This window comes from Canis lupus, chromosome 21 (assembly GCF_003254725.2).
Source record: "Canis lupus dingo isolate Sandy chromosome 21, ASM325472v2, whole genome shotgun sequence".
Lineage (NCBI taxonomy): Eukaryota > Metazoa > Chordata > Mammalia > Carnivora > Canidae > Canis > Canis lupus.
This window is the reverse complement of record NC_064263.1, coordinates 29,545,401-29,552,500: the sequence shown is the minus strand read 5'-3', so window position 1 is coordinate 29,552,500 and position 7,100 is coordinate 29,545,401. Positions and strand designations below refer to the sequence as shown.

The following is a 7,100-nucleotide window of genomic DNA, read 5'->3' as shown; positions in this document are numbered from 1 at the left end:
GGAGACTGGCGCAGGACTCGATCCCTGGGCTCTAAATAGGACCGGGGCTGAAGGCAGAAGCTTAGCTGATTGGGCCACTCAAGTGCCCTCAGAAAAGATCTTCTAAAACAATTATTCACTGTTCTCAGGGGTAGCAGATGAGTAACATGAAACACAATGAGACCACTTCATTTGTTTCCAAGAACCTACCATTTTTGAGGTAATTGTTCATGGCTTACAGTAGAGATCTTTAACTCTCTATCTAATGCTTTCTTATATTGGTAGATATCTTACTGCCTATAGGTATCTTATTCCATTCCTCATCCTCATATTGGTGTTTCCCCTAACCAAACTTTGGGCTCCTAACAGCAACAATATTCTATTTTTGTGTCTTAATAACTAACAGAAATAGCAGGACACAAAGTGTGCTTAGAACCTGCCCATATAATGTGAAAACAAAGTTAAGATATTATATTTTCAATATTTTAAATTATTATTACTGGATTATATATTACAAACCTTGAACAACCTGTAACTCATTTGCAGAGCTATATGTACATACCATAAACTATGACAACTTGGATCCAAAGATCAATGTCTGAAGCACTAACCCACTGGGGAGAATTTAGGAATCTCTTGAATCTAATCAAACTCATTGCTATTTTTTTGCACAAATTAGAAATACATGCAAAACCCCTGTGTCTCTTGTCATGCAAATTTCCTAATGACCATCCAGTTGCAGACCCAGTGACAAACCAGTAGCAACTTGCCATGATTTAAGACTCAAAATTCACTCTTGTTTTGTTTCCAATATGTTCCCTTTTGTGGAAATAAGAATGATAATGTGTACATATTACACAGCCCTACCCGAAAAATTCATATTTATATATTTGCTAATGTAAAGGCATGACATAGTAACAGCTGTACATTTGGAACATAAATTTCTCACTTTAGCTGAAGGTCCTAAAAAGGAGGGTTAATGAGGTAGAAGTACCAGTGAGTGACATAGAAGACAAGTTGATGGCAAAGAAGGAAGCTGAGGATAAAAGAGAAAAACAAAATATAATGATGATAGGTTAAGGGAAATAAATGACAGCCTCAGAAAGAAAAATCTACATTTAATTGGGGTTCCAGAGGGCACCGAAAGTGACAGAGGACCAGAAAGTGTATTTGAACAAATCATAGCTGAGAATTTCCCTAACTTGGGAAGGGAAACAGACATCCAGATCCAAGAGATGGAGATATCTCCCCCCAAAATCAATAAAAAACGTTCAACACTTCAACATTTAATAGTGAAACTTGCAAGTTCCAAAGATAAAGAGAAGATCCTTAAAGCAGCAAGAGACAAGAGATCCCTAACTTATATGGGGAGAAGTATTAGGTTAACAGCAGACCTCTTCTCAGAGACCTGGCAGGCCAGAAAGGACCGGCAGGATATATTCAGGGTCCTAAATGAGAAGAACATGCAGCTAAGAATACTCTATCCAACGAGGCTCTCATTCAGAATAGAAGGAGAAATAAAGAGCTTCCAAGATAAACAGAAATTGAAAGAATATGTGACCACCAAACAGTCTGCAAGAAATATTAAGGGTCACTCTGTAAAAGAAAAAGGAAGTCCAAGGAAACAGTCCACAAAAAGAGGGACTGAATAGGTATTATGATAACACTAAATCATATCTTTCAATGGTATCTCTGATGTGAATGGGCTTAATGATCCCATCAGAAGGCACAGGGTTTCAGACTGGATAAAAAAGCAAGATCCAGCTATTTGCTATTACAAGAGAGTCATTTTAGACACAAGGACACCTACAGTTAGAAAATAAAAGGTTAGAGAACCATTTACCATTCAAATGGTCCTCAAAAGAAACAGGGATAGCCATCCTCATATCAGAGAAATTCAAGTTTATCCCAAAGACTGTAGTAAGAGATGAAGAGGGATATTCTATCATACTTAAAGGATCTATCCAACAAGAGGACCTAACAATACACTTATACTGGGAAACTTCAGCATGGTGCTTTCTGTAAATGAGAGTTCTTCTAAACACAACATCTACAAAGAAACAAGAGCTATAAATGATACACTGGAACAGATGGATTTCACAGATATTTATAGAACCTTACATCCATACACAACTGAATACACATTCTTCTCAAGTGCACATGGAACTTTCTCCAGAATAGACCACATACTGGGTCACAAATCAGGTCTTAACTGATACCAAACGGTTGGTACGTCCCCTGCATATTTTCAGGCCATAATGCTTTGAAACTATAACTAAACCACAAGAGGAAGTTTGGAAGGATTTTAAAAACGTGGAGGTTAAAGAGCATCCTGCTAAAAGATGAAAGGGACAACCAGGAAATTAGAGAAGAATTAAAAAGATTCATTGAAACTAATTAGAATGAAGATAAAACCGTTCAAAATCATTGGGATACAACAAAGGAGTCCTGAGGGGGAAATACATAGCAATACAAGTATCCATCCAAAAACTGGAGAGAACTCAAATATAAAAGCTAACCTTGCACCTAAAGGAGCTGGAGAAGGAACAGCAAATGAAACCTTGACCCAGCAGAAGAAGAGTATTCATAAAGATTCAAGCGAAACTCAATGAAATAGAGACCAGAAGAACTGTGGAACAGATCAACAAACCAAAAGTTGGTTCTTTGAGAGAATTCATAAGTTAGATAAACCATTAGCCAGCCTTATTAAAAAGAAGAGAGAAAAGACTCAAATTAATCAAATCATGAACAAGAAAGGAGAGATCACCACCAATACCAAAGAAAAACAAATGATTTTAAAAACTTATTATGAGCAGCTATACACCAATAAGTTAGGCAATCTAGAAGAAACAGACACATTTCTGGAAAACCAAAAACTACCAAAAGTGGAACAGGAAGAAATAGAAAACATGAACAGGCCGATAACCAGGGAGGAAATTGAAGCAGTCATCAAAAACCTCCCAAGACACAAAAGTCCAGGGCCAGATGGCTTCCCAGGGGAATTCTATCAAACATTTAAAGAAGAAACTATTCTCCCTAAAGCTGTTTGGAAAGATAGAAAGAGATGGAATACTTCCAAACTGATTTTATGGGGCCAGAATCACTTTACTTCCAAAACCAGACAAAGACCCCAGCAAAAAGGAGAACTATAGACCAATATCCCTGATGAACACAGATGGAAAAATTCTCATCAAGATACTAGCCAATAGAATCCAACAATACATGAGGAAGATTATTCACCATGACCAACTGGGATTTATCCCCAGGATGCAAGGCTGGTTCAACACATGTAAAGCAATCAATGTGATTGATCATATCAGCACGAGAAAAAATAGGAACCATATGATCCTCTGATAGATGTAGAGAAAGCATTTGACAACATAAAGCATCCATTCCTGATAAAAAACTCTTCAGAGTGTAGGGATAGAGGGAACATTCCTCAACATCTTAAAAGCCATCTACTAAAAGCCCACAGCAAACATCATTCTCAATGGGGAAACACTGGGAGTCTTTCCTCTAAGATCAGGAACTAGACAGGGATGTCCACTCTCACCACTGCTATTCAACATTGTACTAGAAGTCCTAGCCTCAGCAATCAGGCAACAAAAAGAAATAAATGCCGTTCAAATTGGAAAAGAAGTCTAACTCTCCCTCTTTGCAGATGACATGATACTGTGTATAGAAAACACTAGACTCCACCCCCAAGATTGCTAGAACTCATACAGCAATTAGGTTGTGTGGCAGGACACAAAATCAATGCCCAGAAATCAGTGGCGTTTCTATACAGTAACAATGAGACTGAAGAAAGAGAAATTAAGGAGTCAATCCCATTTACAATTGCACCCAAAAGCATAAGATACCTAGGAATAAACCTAAACAAAGAGGTAAAGGATCTATACCCTAAAAACTACAGAACACTTCAGAAAGAAATTGAAGAAGACACAAAGAGATGGAAAACTATTCCATGCTCATGGACTGGAAGAATTAATATTGTGAAAATGTCAATGTTATCCAGGGCAATTTACACATTTAATGCAATCCCTATCAAAATACCATGGACTTTCTTCAGAGAGTTGGAATAAATCATCTTAAGATTTTGTGGAATCAAAAATGACCCCGAATAGCCAGGGGAATATTAAAAAAAAAAAAACCATAGCTGGGGGCATCACAATGACAGATTTCAGGTTGTACTACAAAGCTGTGGTCTTCAAGACAGTGTGGTACTGGCACAAAAACATACACATTTATCAGTGGAACAGAATAGAAAATCCAGAAGTGGACTCTCAACTTTATGGTCAACTAATATTTGACAAAGCAGGAAAGACGATCCACTGGGAAAAAAAAGACAATCTCTTCAATAAATGGTGCTAGGATAATTGGACATCCACATGCAGAAGAATGAAACTAGACCATTCTTTACACCATACACAAAGATAAACTCAAAATGGAGAAAGATCTAAATGTGAGACAAGATTCCATCAAAATCCTAGAGGAGAACACAGGCAAAACCCTTTTTGAACTTGGCCACAGCAATGTCTTTCAAGATACATACAAGAGGCAAGAGAAACAGAAGGAAAAATGAATTACTGGGACTTCATCAAGATGAAAAGCATCGGCATAGCCGAAGAAACACTCAACAAAACTAAAAGACGACCTAGAGAATGGGAGAAGATATTTGCAAATGACCTATCAGATAAAGGGCAAGTATCCAAGATCTACAAAGAACTTATTAAACTCAACAGCAAAGAAACAAACAATCCAATAATGAAATGGGCAAAATTCCTGAATAGAAATTTCACAGAGGAAGACAGAGACATGGCCAAGAAGCCTATGAGGAAATGCTCCACATCACTGGCCATCAGGTAAATACAAATCAAAACCACAATGCATACCACCTCACACGAGTGAGAATGGTGAGAATTAATAAGACAGGAAACAACAAATGTTGGAGAAGATGTAGAGAAAGTGGAACAGTCTTGCACTGTGGGTGGGAGTGTGAACTGGTGCAGCCACTCTGGAATACTGTGTGGTGGTTCCTCAAACAGTTAAAATACATGTGCCTTACCACCCAGCAATTGCACTGCTGGGGTTTTACTACAAAGATACAGATGCAAAGAAACCCTGAGACACCAGTATCCCAATGTTTATAGCAGCAATGTCCACAATAGCCAAACTGTGTAAGGAGTCCCAGTATCCATCAATAGATGAATGGATAAAGAAGGTGTGCTATATGTATACAATGGAATATTACTTGCCATTAGAAATGACAAATACCCACCATTTGCTTCGACGTGGATGGAACTGGAGGGTATTATGCGGAGTGAAGTAAGTGAATTGGAGCAGGACAAACATTATATAGTCTCATTCATTTGGGGAATATAAAAATTAGTGAAAGGGAGTAAAGGGAAAGTAGAGAAAATGAGTGAAAATATCAGTGAGGGTGACGAACATGAGAGACACCTAACTCTGGGAAATGAACAGGGGGAAGTGAACAGAGAGGTGGGCGGGGTGTTGCGGTGACTGGGTGATGGGCACTGAGAGGGGCTCTTGGTGGGATGAGCACTTGGTGTTCTGCTAAATACTGGCAGATTGAACTCCAATAAAAAATAAAACAAACCACTTTTACTATCTGGAAAAAATAAATTTCTCACTTTAGAACCTGCCCAGTGGAAATCCAGTATTTTGTCAAAATAGGATAATATGCGTGGGTATAGCAAAAGAGGCTAAGGATATTGTTAAAAGAGAAGTGAGATAAAGGAAACATATAATGATACTTAAGTTTTATTAAAGAAGGAACAATATCCAATTTACCCAGTTTGAGATTATGACTCATAGATATAAATTGCAGGTCACTCACCCATTATTGATTCAAAATCATTCTAATTTAGGAAGGCAGAGCTCCAGTTGTCCTCACTATCACCCTTTGTTTAGTAATCTCTGGATTCCTTGCTTGATCTCCTGAGTTCTCACTCCATAAACAATGGGATTGAGGGCTGCAGGAATGACATGGTGGAGAACATTGAGCAAGACTGGCACATCAGGGGAGACTTTCTTCTTTGCCACATGAGTGAGCACAAAGACCAGAAGGATAGTGCTGAAGAAGAGGATAAGGATGAAGTGAGAACCACATGTGCTCAGGGCTTTGGCCATAGCACCCTCTGCCTTGAGTCTCAGCACAGCTCGCAGTATGAGGCTGTAGGAAAGGAATATAAGGATGAGATCAGATCCTAGCAGTGTCCAGCCTGCAGCAAACTGGTAGAGGCGATTGATGGTGACATCATCACAGGAGAGCTTGGAGACAGACATATTGGCACAGATGCAATTCTCAATGACATTTCCCCCACAATAATGGAGTCTGGATGATAGAATGGGAATAGGCACTGTAGAAATAGCATTCCTGGCCAAAATAAAAATGGCAGCCTTCGCTACAAATTGTTCTGTGATGATGGATGGGTACCTCAGTGGGTGGCAGATGGCCACATAGCGGTCATAGGCCATGACCATGATGTGCAGGACTCCATGGCAAGGAAGCAATTCATGATGTACATCTGAATGAAGCAGGCATAGAAATTGATGGACTTGAGATCAAACCAGAAAATGGTCAGGACTTTGGGGATGACAGTGAGGCAGAGCACGATGTCCAATAGGGAGAGGATGCTGAGCAGGTAGTACATGGGCTCGTGCAGAGAGGCCTCCAGCCAGATGGTGATCAGGAGGACACCATTGGCCCCCATGGCCAGGAGGAAGAGGAGGCTGAGGGGCAGGGAGAAAGAAAGTTGCCAGCCGGGAGACCTGACAAAACAATTCAGGAGAAAGTCTGAAATCTCAATGGATATGGTCCCATTTTGATGTGTTGTCATCTTCTGTCATATATTTCTACAGTTTTCCTTTAGTGATCTGTAAAATTAGGGTAAAAATTAGCTACCGAATCAAGACACATAAATTCACTACAATTTGCTTCACCTAGGTGAAACTTGTGTGAGTCCTAGCAGGTCATCAAGCCATGTAAATTCATGTCTTTATTCTTTGTGTTCTGATCTTGTTGTGATAATTCTATCACTAAGCAGTGTAGAAGACTAAGGTATATGGTTCATTTATACATTTTTGATTTGTTCAAGTTC

The 7,100-nt window shown here is 39.1% G+C and overlaps 1 pseudogene; it reads right to left on the bottom strand.

Moving 5' to 3' along the window:
• Positions 1 to 5,895: 5,895 nt before the first annotated feature.
• Positions 5,896 to 6,839, bottom strand: LOC125753279 (olfactory receptor 56A3-like; annotated as a pseudogene).
• Between the last annotated feature and the right edge of the window lie 261 nt (positions 6,840 to 7,100).